An 18,205-nucleotide genomic window follows, 5' to 3' on the forward strand; every position below is an offset into this window, starting at 1 on the left:
GGCTATTTTGGGGGACAGGAGTAAGGCTCAGAAGGAAAATTACCTTTAGAGTCTTTAACCCGGAAAGTAAATGCAAATATATTATTGACATTTTTAAAAAATGTTAAAAGCATCAGTTTTTTTAAATGTAAATTGTATCATCCATGTATTCTATATTAAAGACAAAATGAATTATTTCTGAGAACCAGTTTTAGAGCTTAGAACTCAATATGTGAGGGACCTGATTTAAACTGTTAAAAGTATTTCATTAGGAAAAATGTAAAATAAAAAAAGAGAAAAACGTAAAATACATGAAAGTTATGAAAATGTAAATAAAGCACAATTAACATTTTTTAATATGCCATTTAAAATAATTAAAAATCCTCGGAGGAATGATAATGAGGTACTTCACAGTGTGAGTTCTAGAGAAAAGATACTCTTGTTTAAAATTCAGGTTTCACCTTTTCCTTTCTATGTAATATGGACAAGCTAATTCTTGTTACTGAAGTTCACTTTCTTCATAAATGAACATGGAGCCAGTTTAGTGTTTTTCTCAGATTGGTTCTATGAATATTAAATAAATTATTGCAGGTAAATTGCTCAGTGCAGTACTACTTGGTAGTGAATAATGGATACATTTAAGGAAACCAAGGGAATACACCAAGAATGACAAAAGAAATAACTATAATAAATTATCATGGACATATTATAGCCAAGGGTAGTGAAACTCCACAAGGCATATCTAGCATCACACTCGCCTGTTGTTTGCTGGGTATTTTCTACCCTAATTGGATCTTAGCCCTAGCCTCTCCTTAGAAAATTCCTACACATTGAGCCAAAAGGCCTGCCAATTTCTGACTCCCCATGGTTTTCACATGGCATGTTATTAAAACCCTCATGTAAGTGACAAGCTTTAAAATTTAGTCTTGTCACAGGGACAGTTGATTTTTTTCAAATAATATTTGTATAGCCCTTTCCATATCAAGACAGTTTCACTATTTGATACAATAGTGAATACACATTTGTTCTTCATTATCCTATAAGGAACCTATTATTATCCACATATTAAAGGGACATATAGAGAAGCTCAGTCAAACTTGAACCCAGATCACTGGATTCCAAATCCTTTGCTTTTAAAACTTGAGCTGGTCTATATAGTAAATATTTTTAAAAATCAGTATAATTTCAAATAGATGGTTTAGTCAATGTGATAAAAAATATTCAGAGAATGCTGTTAAAACCAGGCTTTTTGTGTTCATCACAGAAATGATTTGAAACCTTAGCCACTTTCAACCTAGTCCTACTGGATTTGCCTAATGTAAACCTGACTCATTTATTTAGTTGGGGTATTTTTTTCTTCCTTCTTAAGTAGCCTGTTGAGGACAATTTGGGTGTAACCGTGGTTTTGTCCTGCCAAAGGAGTGGAGCAATACTGAGATATCATGCACAATCAATCATGCAAATATAACATATGTCCATATGTCCAGGGACCAGAAGAAATCACACCACACCTTGAGCATGCCTCACATTCTCACTAAATATTTATTCTTGATTGATGAATTGCTTAAAATATGACCAGGTCACTGGGAAATCAGGCAGGGAGCCAGTCAGAATTTAATGAGGTTGGCTTTTTGCCCACTCCTATCATAACACATGTCCTTCTTTACACACTAATATTTAAGGTTGTGAAACACAACCTGTCATCCCAGTCTATTTTTTTTTTTTGGCTTAACTGACTTTGTAAATAAATTCAGTTATATTCACTGTCAGCAAATAGCTTTTAAACTATAGTACACATAAAGGTCACCTTGGGGAGCTTGTTAAAAATACAAATTTCTCACTAGTTCTCACCTCAGAAATCTGGGGTAAGAAATGTGTTCTTTTAGTACTTGTACATTGTCGAGATCATACTATAAAAAGAGATGTTATAGAGAAATCTTTGTGTTCACTTTTGAAAATGGACAGAGGGTATTAACACATAGTTTGTAATATTCATTCTAATAAGGTGCATTAGATAGATAGATAGGTAGAAGATCTATCTATCTATTTTATATATATATGTATATATGTATATATATGTATATATATATATATAGACTTTAATACAAACCTTATCATTAAGCCATCTAGGTCTTTGATTACTAATGTCATCCAGTGGTTTTATTCATAAATTATGAAATGACTTCTCTTATTCACCAATTATGGTATGACCTAAAAAATAGTTGTTCATGTCAATGGTAATACTTAGCCTTGGTCATCATTAACATGGAGTGAATATTCAGGCCTTTGATAAGGAAGTAAATAATTTTAATAATTCTGCACATTTAGTAATTTATCATTTTAATTGTTTACAAATGTTAAATGCATTTTTCCCTAAATCACACACACAAAAAAATAATAAGTGTAGAGTATGGGAGAAGTAAACAAAAATTATCATTTGTTATCAGTATACCAGATATTGATTTTAGGTAACATGTAATGAGAATTTAGTGATCTGGTGATAATATTGAGACTCATTACTTAGCTATCAAATCTGAATATAGCAACCATTTATGAGTCTCAGTATTATCAACAGATCAAATCTGAATTTAAATTTGGCTATAAAATTTGTTACAACAAATCATCTTCTATCAGAATACTGTTTTGCCTGTGCTATTATTATTGGTAGTTAAATGGATTTTCTGTACAATATTTCTTGCATTTCTTGATTATTCTATATAAGTGTTAATGGATATGTCTGTACTCAGCTACAGTTCTTTAATAGATATTTCTCTCTACCATGTCAAAATTGGCTGCGTTCAAGTTTCTTCTAACATAGAAATATATTAAGCTCTCACTTATAAACATCTCTTAGTTGTATATTGTGGTCACCTACAGGGTGGACTATTTAATTACTCACTGCTCCTGCAGGGCTGGGTCACATTTCTGCCTCACAATTCCACTCTCTAGCTGTAGCTAGTTGGTCAAGGTTTAGACTTGTGACTAAGGAGGGGCCAATCAGGTTTGCTCTTCAATAAGTTGGAATAATTTTACTCTGTCTAGGCTATCTTTTAAGTGGAACATCTCTGAACAGTGACCTTAGGCCAATCTTCAAACCCATCTTAGTTTATTCATCTGTAAAATGGGACTAACATCTGCCCTGCTAAATTTATAACATCCTTTTAAGGATCAAAATTTGGAATATATGCAAGAGTGTTACACATATTAATATATAAACAATTATTGTTGCAAAGTAACACAGATCGTGTACTGTGATATTCAAATAATAGAGGAGTATAGCGGTTAAACAATGCAGCTCCTAGACTTTAGAAATCATATTAATTTATTTTTTATCTTTAGTAAACTTTTAACTTCTCTTAAAACTATTCAAAATATAAATGAATTTGAGGATAAATCTGAAAGATGGCTACAATATAGATGTAGAAAGTAATGTTTACAACCAGAGTGCCAGTTTGTTGATATCATATCAAAATACTGAATAAAAATACATACTAGGGACTCCCAGTCAGTGTATCCTTTCCATAGACAGGGTGAAAAACAAAGGAGATTTAGTAAAAAAAAGTTTTCTACTTTTATTTACAAACAAAATATATAATAAGTCAATGTATAAATTCTGATGTACTTTGTAATCAGATGTCTGAATGGGGGACCAATAAACTATAATTCTCTCCCCACTTCTGAATTTTGATCGAATAAAAACTATTCAGTGGTATCAAATATATGGTCATATGAACATCACAGAGCAACACAATAAAGGAAAAAAAGATGATTGACATAGTTGTCAATTTCTATTTGTCTAGTAACACCACTAGGAAAAAGAATATTAGCACACAATTGCATGAAGTAGGAATTAATGTAAAAAATGTGTTTACTATTGCTCCATACATTATCTTTTCACAACTTCATGTCTCTGCAATTGGGATCATCACTTTGTCCTGAGGCAGCACGGCTGATACTCAATGCCTCCTAATGCAAGGGAGCATAATTTTTTGTGTGTTCTTTATGAGTCCGTTTCAATAGATATTCACCTCTTCAGCTTCAGTAACTCAGAGAACCCTGCCTTGACTATTTGTATTTACAATGACCTTAGGCGCATCTTCAGCAGATAGTCAACCTTTTGCGAAATGGGGTTTGTAATAAGAGTTTTCTCTTCAGGAGAGAAGTTTGGGGTAAGTCCTGGAATGCAGCTAGGCATTCCTTACTGGTAGGTAAATTGAACAATACCCCCTCTTCATATCCTTATCTCTAAGGTAATGTGCTGAGTCAGAGGTGCTGCAGCTAGTCTTTAAAACCCAATCAAACAAGAGCCTAAAGTGCAACTCGCCTCTCTGGCCCTGACAGGGGTCATGAATGACAAGGGAGGGCCTTCTGTGACTCAGGGAGAGGTTGACCAAATTATACTTAGCATTCCTATCCTAATCCGTGGAAGACTGGCTTTCCTTGTTCTAATTTGGGGGGGGGGGTAATCTTTCTTTAGCTTTCACTTGCCATGTCAAGATGGAGTCTTCAAAGGAAATAGTCAAGTGGATGTGCCTGATTAGAACTGAGCCTTTATGGAGGGCATAAGCAAAAGAGTCTTGAGAAGCAGGCACATGATGAAGGACCAGCCACACTTTGAACAGAATGTTTGTCCTGTTGGTAACAGGAAACAATTGAAAGTTTTAAGCCATATCTCATAGTTGCATTAAAAAAGACCCTAGTGAGCATGGAGCATGAATTGGACTACAAGTGGTAAAGAGAGTGAAGCTGGAGCAATGGTTCAGGCTCCAGATAATAAGGATCTAAACTGGGGTGAACAAATGAGGATTTGAGATGAGGGGAGATAATTGAGAAATATTTAACTAGATTCCTTGATGTGAAAGGTTAAAAAGAAATAAATTGTTATGTTAGATAAGAGAGTTTAGAAACTTTCTTGCTCTAGGGCTGAAATACCAAAACCTAATTAAGATCCTCCTTCTGGCATTTTAGAACTATTTTAGAAAATGTTTTCTTAAATCTAACACTTCCTCCTCCTTAACATCCCTCCGCTGCCACCTTCTGCCCCCATTCGCCCCCCCTCCCCCAATACACACACACACAGAGTTTTCCCAACTACAGTGGTTTCAGAGTAGGGAAACACTAATGGAGACTTATTATCTATCCTCCAGGGATGTCAAGCCTGGTCAACCAGACATCTCATTGGACCCTGTCTTATTTATTTATTTGGACTTTACAGCTCTCTCCTAAGGTTGTACACTTGCCATTGACTTCCCTTGTCTTGTATAAATTAATAATCTTTATTAATTACCTAAACTCTATCAGATCTTGAAAACATCTCGTTTCAGTACTCTGGCATGTGCCCCAATCCTAGTTCTTCAAATCAGAACCACTGTTGGGCATTGAAGGTATCTGAAATCATCTCAAATTTTCCACAAACCTTTTCCTACTTAACTTTTCATTGTTGCTCTTTGTCACCATCTTTGCCCTGGGTAGTTGCTTCAGATTCTTCCTAAGTTTAGTTCTTATTCTCTTGAGATGTACCATGTAGCTAGGAAACTCAGGTGAATACTAATGCCCTGTTGGACACTAATCTATTTAAGACTTAGAAGATATTCATAGGAGGGGTTCTCCATGTTGATTATGCATCCAAATCACTTGTAGAATAAAAATAAAAGGAAAATTAAAGAAAGAAAATGAGAAAAGAAAAAATATATATGTATATGAATAAATTGATTCCTTGATGAATAATCTGTTCCTATTGGTCTAGATAGGAATCAGGAATCCCTTGTATTATCAAAAACATGGCATATATTTTGATGAGCTACCAAATGAAAAAAGTTTTGAACTGGTTACATACTACAACGTCCTACTTTTAAATGGAAATTTAGGACCCAACTAAGCAGAGTCTCATAGTTAGAGGTAGACGTAGAGGTGGTTGCCCTGGGTAGTTGTTTCAGATAGAGGTAGACATACACAATTTCTCTCTCAGACTAATGTGTTTTCTATTTCTAACAAATGCCTTGTCTTAATTACTTGATTCAAATAATTGGTAAGAATATACATCTCATTGTAAAACCTAACCCATGAGTTCGTTCATTCTGGTGGGGTAAGTTTTAGAACCATATACCTTTACCTATTACTCAACCAGACCAATAATTATAATATTTAATAAAGACTTATAAACATGAAACCTGGTTATAGTCAGAACAGCAGCAACTATTTATATAATAACCAACATGCACAGCTAAAGCCTTCAGGAGCAGTCCAATAAATATAACATGGACTCAAATGCTTACTGCCAGTCTTGCCCACGATCCTCTTTTTCTTTTAGTGTTTAGGAGTTTGAACTGCTAACAAATGTCTGTTAAATATTATTTCAACCTGTTTGAAAGCATGTTACATCTTTTATGATCATGGGCCTATGTTCACACCAGATGAAAAGAATGTGTTTGCAACCTGTTATGTTAGTTTTGAGCTTCTGAGGAGATTATGGTAATAAAAGTGATTACATTCAGAGTCTGTGTAATTTTTTCTATATTCCTGGGTTTGCGTTTACTGGTTACCATCACATTCCAAGTAAACATTATCCTTTCTTCTTTTGTATATAAAACTATTATTTAAACCTACTTGGCTCTATGCAACTCACCTCACAAACCCCTGCCCCATGCCAACATTTACCACATGATTTTCCCCAATATGTGCCATATTGTGCTGTGGATGAGTGCCCTTAGATGACGCAGTGAGTGAATCTACTTGACGGTGCCTTTTGTCCTAAAACTTGGCAGAGACATCATAACTTAAAATGTGTACCACTCTCTGATTTTCCCTAAGGCATGGCCCAATGGAACTCAGCTGTCCTCTAGTAATAGCTGCCAAACTGGGAGTTCTTTTTCTGTATAACTAAGTTTCTCAAGGTGATCTGGGGATTCCCATTCTGCTACTTAACATTATGGGAAAGATTTGAGGACACCTAGAAAAGATGCTGACTTGAGCACAGGTGTTTATCCACCAACCACCCCCCTTTTCCATTATATAACTGCAATGTTTGAAAATATATATGCCTATGTGTATACGGATATGTGTGTGTGTGTGTGTGTGTGTGTAGTCTGTGTTGACAGGTGGTTTTCTTAGCAATGAAGATTCAGAAAGGGGGCTAATTGAATGGCACAAAACGGAATAGTTTTGATGAGAACTAGTGTAGTGATATTGAGGAAATATGAAGGTTGATTTACAAATCCCTAACCAAGAAAGCTGTATAGAGTTAACAGAAAATAACTACAAGAAATCCTGGTAGAATACCACTCATACACTCTCATTTGGAGTATTGCCCAAGGGGACAAAAAGGGAGCACCCAACTTATCACCAAGTTGACTGAGATTAAATATTATTCAGAAACAGATGACCTAGGATGCTAAAAACATGCAAAAGAATACCAATAAACAAAAAGGGCTCCAGTGGGGAAGGTTGTCCCTGATGTAATTTTTAATTGAAGTCACAGGTCCAACTGTTGTTTTAAAAATTGGAGGGATTCTTAGGCAGATTCAGAGAATCATAACTAACAAGAGTAGACACCTCCATGGGAACCAGTGTCAGGATAGGAAAACCTAAACTCTGCTTGGAAAAATGCTGCAGGTTGAATGTGGACAACTGTAAGAGTTTAAAACTCTAAGAGGAGGGGTGCCCAATTATAGGGTAGCCCCATATTTTTATGAGTTTTACTTCCAATAGTCCTACTAGACTCTCACAGTGAAGACTGAAGAAAAATCCTTTCCTGCTTCTGGCATGGGGGAGGGGAAAATTATGTTCTTCTTAACAAGGCCTACCCTTAAAAACAAAGAAAACAACAACAACAACAAAAACCCAACTATTTCACTACAGCCTAAATGACTGGGATTTTACCCAAGGCTCACCAGCCTAGGAGAAGGAAAATACTCACCTGTATCCTGCTTTAGCCTTGTATATGGAGAAAGAAAAATAGCCATCTCCAGCCCCTACTAGCCTTTCATGTGAAGGAAGGGAAATACTTAACTCCAGCCCTCTGTAGTCTTTGTGCCACAACTGGGGGATAAAGGGCTGACAAGAACTTGTAAAAGTCACAGCCCAAGGGTGCAGATTCACTAAAAGACTGAAATAATTTATAGGACTATATAATGAGCTCCTTCCCTCCTCTTACTACCTACCAGTAGGGCTTTTGTATAATAACGGGGGAATACAAATGAAAGAACTGCACACATCTAGGACTTTAGTTAACAATAAGTCTCTATGAAACCCCAAATACAATAGGGAAGACAAAAATAAAGTCACCAGAGGAAATTTTAAACTCTGACACCTACAGCCACAGCAATAGTAAACATAGCTAAACCCCCAGCCAAATAAGCATAAAACCTCAGATCATTTTACACAGGACATCATGTCCAGCTTTGACCAAAAATTGTCAAAGTATACTGAAAAAAAACTGTAAAAACAAAAATAAAACTCAGTTTGAAGAGACAAGGCAACCATCAGAACCTGACACAGAGATGGCAGAAATGTTAAAATTATCAGACCAGAAATTTAAAGCAACTATGATTAATATACGAAGGGCTCTAATGGAAAAAGTGGACAACATGCAAGCATAGATGGATAATATACACAGACAGATGGAAACTCTAAGAAGAATCAAAAGGAAATCCCAGACATCAAAAACACTATAACAAAAACAATAAAATGCCTTTGATGGGCTCATTAATAGACTGGACACTGCTGGGGAAAAAGCAGTGAGTTTAAAGATATGTCAATAAAAACTTCAAAACCTGAAAAACAGAGAAAAAAAGACAAAAAACAAACAAACAAAAAACTGGAAATTTAAGTACTATGGGAGAGCTACAAAACATCTAACATGCATAATGAGAATTCCACAAGGATGAAAAAAAAAGAAGCAAAAGCATTTGAAGCAATAATAATTGAGACTTTCCTAAACTAATGATAGACTCCAAAGCACACATCTAGGAAGCCAGAGAACACTAAACAAGATAAAAGAAAAATATATAAATAATTAAGCTTGGGCCTATCGCATTCAAACTGCAGAAAATAAAAGACAAAGAAAATGTTCAAAGAAGCTGGAGAAGAAAAAAATTACCTATGTAGGAGCATAGATAAGAATTACATCAGAGTTCTCTTTAGAAACTGCAAACAAGAAGAGAGTGGATTGAGATATTTCAAGTGTTGAAAGAAAGAACTCAACAACCGAAAATTCTGTATCCAGTGAAATTACCCTTAAAAAGAAAAGGAGAAATAAAAACTTCCTCAGAAAAACAACAATTGAGAGAGTATGTCACTAGCAGAACTGCTTTCCAAGAAATGTTAAAATAAATTCTTCAAGAAGAAAGAGAGTGATACAGGTCAGGAACTTGGATCTACATCAAGAAAAGGAGAGCATTAGAAAAGAAATAAATAAAGGTCACATGAAATATTTTATTTTTCTTATTCTTAATTGATCTATGAACCACCTCACTGGTTAAGTATATGCAAGGAGAGTTCTATTATTACCTGGAGAAATCAAGGAGAATATACTGTACTGCTTTATAACACACACACACACACACACACACACACACACACACACACACACACACACGGCCATTATCGATCTCCCTCAAATGAAGAAGTCTTTGGAACCTAAAACCCACAAAAAAACCAAAGTCTACAAAATATTTTGCCACCCAAAGGAAAGAGATAAATATAACACCTGAAAGGGAGAGGACATATTTTTACAATATTTTTTACTCACAATAAAGTTCAGTGAAACAATGTCTATGAAGCAATAGACAAATGTGAGATAAAACATGGAAAGCACATGATGTGAATAAAAGCAAAAAAGATACAAAAGAATTTTGTGGAGTAAAGAAAGATTTTAAGTGAACTAAAGCTAAGTTTTAAAAAATCAGGAATCAGGAGCATGGAGGACAAATTATAGACTCTATACAGAAGATAAAAGAAAAGGAGAAAAAGCAAAGAAAAAAGGACCATCAAAATAGAATAGACAAGTGGGATGGACAAAAGACATCAAATATATTGAAGATAGTGATTCTTAAGAGACAATGACGACAGGAACAGAAGCAAACAAACTTATGCTTAAATAAGTACTACCATTAACCAATAGATTAAAAAATGTAAGTGATCCATTAATAGAAAAGTGAGGCACTAAATTCTTAAACATAGTATAGACTAAATCATTTGTAAATATGGATATGTTACCGGAGTAATGGCTCGGTCCTTTTGCCTAAGCAGTAAAGAATTACAGATCAGCAAACATGAAGGTATAGCCTAAGGAAAGTTTATTAGATATGTTATAAGGGAAGCACAGGCCAAATTGAGAGAGACAATGACGCTGCAGGGGTTGGGCTTTGAATTTTGTATCGTTAGCTCTGGGCCAGCTCTGCGTGTGACGTGCACACTTCGGTCATTCGATTGACACGTGTAGGTTATATAACCCATTTCTTTCTGCACATGACCTTACTCAGTAAAACCCATAGGGATAGTTAAAAGTGCAATGCCAATTTATTGTAACTATATTATAATGAGGCTAGGCTAAACCAAGGGTAAGTTTTACCATTCTGCACAGGTCAAAAAAACAGATAATTCTAGATGGATTTTACTTCCCTCTTTTCAGGATGTTCTAACCACAAAATCAGTCCCTGGGGAGTGGACCTGGGCAGTGTGAAGTGTCACTTATATTATTACTCATCCTTTCTGTCCTTCATGCCTACCTTCTGCCTAACAGATATAAGAGAATGCATACGTAATTCCTCCATGACAATGTATTTTATGTAAAAATTTAACAATACATTAGGCCAAAGGTCCAAGATTATTTAAAACAACAAAAGCCTACAGGTAGAGATTAGGGTAACTGAATGAAGAAATTTTGTGTAGTCATTTATCAGAGGATGAATTTGCTAAATGATATTTCATCTTTAATTTTAAACTTAGATAAATATAAGGTCCGTAATATTTTCAAACTCTTAAAATTAATTTCTGTTAGAATTTAAAAACACTGATAGCAGGAGAATAAAGTCTTCAGCAGACAAAGCAACTGCTGCAAAACAATAGGATCGTTGGGGACTTCACGAACTGAAGAGAGAATGTTCTAGCTACAGGGATTAAATCCAATTTCTAAAAACATCAATGGACAAAGAAAGCACATCTGTAATGAGATTACTCCTGGATCCTCCCTAATCAAATAACTTGAGACAATAACCAAAGAAATAAAATCTGAATACAAATTGTTACCGTAGGCAGAAAGAATGGGGCTGCAAGGAGAAAGGGGGAGGAAAGGAAGGAGGATGTGAAAGAAGACAAAGGAAAGAGGAGATGAGATCATTCTTAAAAAAAGGTGCAGCTACCAGACTGGCCAGAACCAGATTTTGGTGATTCAGGAGTCCATCTTGCCCCTCAAGGTGAACTTTAGCTAATTGTAATGGATTATACTATTAGCATTGTAGGCAGGGAAAAATCTCCACCTCCTGTGTCACCATGACAGTTTCAACAAGGACCAAGTAAGGGGAAGGGAATGTCGCCTCCCAATGGGAAGGAGTAGTCAGTGAGGACCCTCCTTGGGAAAGCCTTTAACACCACCCCTAAATCTTGAATATTTTGCATCCTCATTCAAATAAAATCCTAAGCCTCTTTGTTCTTTGAGGCAGTTGCTCTCCACCTGGCCTGCCCACTCCCACTATTTTGGGAGTGTACTCTCTTTCTTTCCTTTAATAAATCCACTGCTTTCTTGGCTTTGTTTGCTTGGCTTATTCTGTGCGTCCTTGAATTCTTTCCTGTGATAATACCGTGATTCCATTCTCCGGTAACAAAATGACAGAAAATTAAAAGGGAAAGAAATGTGTATATATTTTAAAAATGTCTATGTATGTGTGCTTTGTGTAAGAGAAAGTCATAAAAATAAATACAAATATTTGTATTTACATTATTAAAACTGTTAAAGACACATGTTCATACAGGCAGCAAGAACCAGAGTTCAATTCTCTCACAGTTGAATACGTAGCACAGTGCATTAAACTGATATTATGATGACATAACAAAGTCTTGAGAAATTCTAAGAGCCTGTTTGACTTTAAGAATAGGAATCACCTACTACTTATTAGCATTCAATAAGCTTTCCTTTTCATTTGGTCTTCATAGCTTACCCTAAGATCTAACATTTTTAAAGAAACCTTCCCTTGATATTAGGTTGTTGCAAAAGTAATTGTGGATTAAAAGATTAAAAATTGGAAAAGCCGCAATTACTCTTGCACCAACCTAATATAGTACCTCTCCTCTCTCTCAGATCTGCATAAAAATTTTGCTTGCCCACATCCTTCTACTTAATTTAGTTTCTAGCTTCAACTATTATGTTTTCAAGACCTGGTTTTCCTCTCTGTTGAGATTTTGAGCTCACTGAGGACATGGTCCATGCTTTACATTTTCTCTTGGTCACCAACAATTGAGCAGTGATTTTGAAATGAGCCCAAAATAAGCAATCAGTTAACTTATTAGTGTACTTGCATGTGACAAAGTTTCCACTTTGTCACTTGCATTGTAAGAGGAGAAATAAGCAAACAAAGACTCCGTTTTCTGCATTCTCTACCCTAATAACACTTTGAAAGGCAATGACTGAGCCTTTGTTGGATCTAAGACAGATTTAATTGTGACTTTTTGATATGATCACGTTTCTGTGTCCCATAAAATATAGTTCAGTATGAAAATCCAAACTAACCTTGTTTTGATGCACAAAAGTCAAATTTGAGATTCATGTTGCAGATCTCTAGCAAATCTAAAATATATGTTCAGTATACAAGTAAACTTGGAAAGTGGATTAAAGATCATGTATTTGTAAAATCAAATTAATCTATTATAACTTATCAGATGTTTTGTAAGCAATCCAATAGTTATTTTGAACTTAATGTAGCTATCAGGCATTGATTGTGTCATGGAAATTCTATAAACTGGGAAGCTTCTCCCACCTTACCAAGGACAGCTTGATAAATAGAGAAAGACTGGGAAGTTAGCTAATAAAATTCCGATAGTTTAAAATGAGTAGCTGACAAGAGAGCCAAGTAGCGATGGCAATAACTCTGTGAAATATTTTTTGTGGCACTGCTTTAAATGCTGTAGTTCACTCTTAAAGTAAACATCTCTTTCTGGAGACCAGTTCAAGGAAAAAAAACAAAACAACAAAAAAACAAAACTAATGCTAAAGGGAATATTTAATATTAGGACACATGGTTGCTTTTTGCTGGCAATTTATATCTGCAGGTCTTCTAAAAGAAAGAAAGCAGTTCAAACCATGCTCTTTCACAAGGTACACTAGTGTCTTCAGTGGTATTTCAAGTTCTCTTGAGGTCACTGGAGCTATCCCAGCATCTGAATGTTGGTTTAGAAAAAAGTGATCTGGGGGTAATGATGAATGATTAAATTTAAAAGATTTCTCTGCATGTAGAGTTCAATCTCCATAAATACAGTTGACTCTTGAACAACTTGGGGGTTAGTTGCACCAACCCTCCACACAGTTGAAAAGCCACAAATAACTTTTGACTTCTCAAAAACTTAACTACTAATGTCCTACTGTTGACCGGAAGCTTTACTGATAACATGAACAGTCACTTAACACATTTTGTATGCTACATATATTATGTACGGTATTCTTACAAGAGAAAAGAAAGTTTATTAAGAAAGTCAGATGGAAGAGAAAATTCATGTACATCATTTATTGAAAAAATTTGCATATAAATGGACCTACACAGTTCAAACCTGGGTTGTTAAAGGGTCCACTGTAAATACAGTTGGATATAGTGCTAATTTTTATGAACTGCAAACATGAAACATTTTATATGGTAACGTGAATATATGGTAATATATAAGCTAATAGAAATCAGTTGGGTGATAATTTCTAAACTGTATTTAGACTTACAAATTCTTAATTATATGAGGCACCAAAGGATTTTTTAATGAAATAAATATTCACCTTTATGTATGAATCAAAAATACTAAAACCAAACTAAAACTTTTTTATAATATAAATTAAATAAATTAACAAAAATAAACTGGAAGTTAACTTTCATATGTTGTTTTCTTTCCCCACTGAATTTTATAACATCTAGGAAGTTTAAAAAACAGAGTTGAATAGTTTGGGTTGTAATGAGTTAAGATCGGGACAGATGATTTATAAACTGTCTATTCTTTTACAATGACAAACGATGTCACCACTAATAAAACAATCTATTTAAGACTTCCTTTGCAATACTTGTCTATCTCTAAGCTTACTGTAATTTGAAACATCGACAGAAGGCTGAGAGTGAAAATTGAAGGAAGGTTAATGGTCAGTATCGGCCCATAGCAAGAAGATGATAGGCTCAGTTTATGATGCTGGAAGTAGAAGTTGATGGTCCCCAAGTCTGATTATCCAGCAGTTAATGGGAGATGCCATGAATTTGGGTATAACAGAGAGCTGAGAATAGGAAACAGGGGAAGATAAAAACCTGGGGAATCAACCCAGTTGGCCATTGATGAAAAATCAGAAAAGTGAAGCTAATCTTATTGATGTGGCTCCATAGCTCGCTCACTCCAAACACATTGATATAGTCATCATTTATATTTTACCAAACATTTACTGGTTTATTCTTGCATGTAAAAAGATTAAATCAGGAATAAAAGAAACCTGCAACTTGTGGACCCACCGTTGGTGTGTAATGATATTTCTTTAATGAGTGTGCGCATGAAGATTTTCCTGGGTACACACTGTCCAAAGTTTAACTATAAAGTAAGGGAGCTCTTGGGAGCAATGAATGAATATGACATTCATGCTAGGAAAAACTAAAGCACCATCTGGCTGGAGAGCTTATTTCTAAGCTCCCCTGCATGTGTTTTTATGCTAGCCACTTGAATAAAGATTTACTTGGAAACTGAGGTAGGACTAAGCTGGAATAAAAATCATCAGTGAACCCTGCTGTGTAAAGGTAGAAGGAGTAATTAAAAATAGTTTTGCCTCTGCTATCATCCTCAGTAAATCATGCAGGTCATAGATATTGTTATTTTTAAAGTATATTTGAGCTGAATGCCTTATTTGTGAAGGCTGATGTGGCATAACTGAGGACAGTAAGAGTAATAAGGGGTCAGCAATAGGATGAAGTTCCTGAAATAGAAGCTGAGAACAAAGAAATGGTAAGCATTGTTGTTAATGTGGCACTGTTTAAAATTGTGAGCTGTTGGGGGGGAAAAAAATTAAGCAGGACTCAAATACACTACAGAAAACTCATAAGAAACGAGAAATATGTGACTTTCCTTGGGGACATAGAAGGGTTTATCAGAGAAGTAAACACTGGAGGTAACATTTGAAGTGCTGAAGACTTGAGAAATGAGGAGAGAATTCAAAGCAGAGAAATTGTAGGTAAAAAGGAAACGACACCGATATAAGAGAGGAAGGCTCATTCAGAAATGGGAAGTTCAATACTTAGAATTTGGAAGCATGAGACTGATGTTCATGGAAGGAAAATATATCAGGAAAGGTTGGAAATGGGATAAAATACAGGGAACTTTGCATATTGTACTAAGTTACATAGAACAATTTCATAAATATAGGACCATTTTGGTAGATAAATCATGTGACTAGATTTGCATTGGTAACAAGATGGGATTAAACACGGATCGCGACTGGGGAGTAATTACAAAACTTCAGGTGGGAAATGGAGGATTCGATATGATTAATCTTAGTGGCCCATTAGTGAGTACATGTAAAGTAAATGATGTGGACTTAAATGATGGCAATGATTATGGGAATGCAGACATAGAAATACAATTGACTGGACAAGGTGACCTAATGGGTGTGGTTGAGAAAGGTGCCTAGAGTTCCTCCATGTTTATGGCTTGAGTAAATGTTGATGCAAATAAACAGGTTCTAGAATACAAAAGGAGAAAAGATACAGAATTTGGTTTTGTTCATATATGCGTTTGGATATAAAAAATAGGTCTTATTTGGAAACATGTTTTTGAGTTTAAACAACATACTCTAGCTGATTATGCTATAAACTAGCTCATCCTAGGATATTCTAAAATGCTGAAAAATGTGTTTGGGAAATATTCTGTTTTCATATTCAGCATCTAATTGAAAGATGTAGTATATATATACTTCTATCAGTGCTTATCTAGGTTTTGATTGTTGAGTGTTGAAAACAGAATAAGGGCAAAATGAAAGTGTTATTAATAGGATTTTGTATCAGATCAGAAGAGAGAAACAGAAGATATATTTTCTATTTCTTCAAATCTTGGATATTATCAGGGATAATGGTAATTGTGAAATCTCCAAGGGAGATTTGAGATCAGATTTCGAAAATTAAATAAAATACTTTCAATTTGCATCATTCCCACGCAGGGATCCCTGCAAGCCTTAAAAGAGCCTGCTACAGAGGAGTATGGTCAGAACCGGCAACTTCCTTCAGGAACCTTCCAGGGGGAAGCCTTCCACATCTACTAATAGGCAACTCTCTGCTGTGCTTTACAGCTCTACCACCTACTTAAGAAAGCCTTCCCAAATGTGAAGCAAAGATGGGCTTCCTCCATCTCCTCTGCTGGATTCAGGACATCCTCTTGTCAGTAATTATCTCTCTGGGATGCAAATGTCTGATTGCATGTCTGGTTTCTTTGCTCTTGTCTCATATCTGGTTTCTCAACTCTTCTTTGCTGAGGACACTGTCTTAGTACTTTCAGCGTTTCCAGTTACCAGCAGAGTGACTAGCAAATATATTAGGTTCTTGAAATTGTGCTCAATGTGTGAATGAGGAGTGCACCCTGAACCAAATGAATAGCTGCTATCCCATCTCACCTTGAGGATTGCACACTGTGAGTGGGGTCAGATTGGCCTGGATAACTGGCTATTGCTTTGCCAGAAGGAGCCACCCTGTTGCGTCCTGCATGACAAGATCTGTGGGAAGCAAGAAGGGTTGTGCAGGGTTAAGACAGTAGCCAAGAATACAGCGCAAGCGGGGCCAAGAGACTCAACCCTCAAGAACTGAGCCCAAATCTGGCCAATGCATAGTTTTTATTGGTTAACAAATGAGGAAGTAAAGCTTGTTAATCTCAAGATCTTTGAATTATGTGCCTGCTGGCTGTCTTTCCAAAAGTCCACATTGTGCTCTAGCACATTCTGTGCCTTCACACATATGCATAACTCCAGGGGATCCATTAAAGGGGAAGGATCGATATTATTCCATCAGGTCTCAGTTTGCTGAGAAATCCCCTCAAGGGAGCTTTATCAATATCTTTCCATCTAGCCTCAGTTTGCTGAAGGCTCCCTTGTGAAATCCTGGGAAAGTGGGGGAACAAAGGTTTGGCAGCTGTAAGGCAACACCAGCCCACCTCTGAACCTCCTTTTTCTCACCTATCAGAGATGAAATAACATTTTCTCAAAAGCTTACTTTGATGATTAATTGAAAACACATACTCAGAACATTTGGCAGACAGTTATAATGCAATAAACTGTAATTTCTTTTAATGTTCTTATTCTTCTGTCTTTCAGATTCTCAACTTCTACACCTAAACATATGGTTCTAAAATATGTACATTTCTAGATACAATGATAGTATAGTTTTTGGAATTTTTTGTGGTTGTTATTTACCTTTTAATACATGTTCCTTTGTCTTTGTTGACATACATAATCTCTAGCCAGAATAAAAATAACAATAAAAATCAGTTAGTGATCTCCAAAATGATGATTTTCCTAGATGGCTCATGGGAGAATGATGCTAACATTATAGATAAATAGATAAATTATGAGAAATAAAAATGACAGGGGAAACTGCTTTAAATACAATATTTACAGATTGTCTATAGAGTGACCTAAAATGTTCCAAGGACTAATGTGATAAAAGTCAAAATTCATGTTATTACATGAATCTTTGTTATATGCCTACTAGAAAACTACATTACTACTTTAATGATTATATACATATATTAAAAAAGGAAAACTGTATTAAAATTGTAATACTCAATATATACCAATAACAAAAAATACATACAAGTCACGTTTGACTTCTGCAATTACAAGAGGTGTTCAAAGTGGTTGCCATCAGGGTCCAGATACTTCTGAGCATGGCAAAATACTACTTGAGCAATATTGACCAAAGTATCTACTTGTATACATATTTTTGGCATCCCCGGTACATGCATGTATTTTATTTAAGTGTGGTTATTATCTTTGGAGGACCATACCTAAAGAAATGATTGT

The sequence above is a fragment of the Rhinolophus hipposideros genome (assembly GCF_964194185.1).
Source record: "Rhinolophus hipposideros genome assembly, chromosome: 12".
In the NCBI taxonomy this organism is placed as follows: Eukaryota; Metazoa; Chordata; class Mammalia; order Chiroptera; family Rhinolophidae; genus Rhinolophus; species Rhinolophus hipposideros.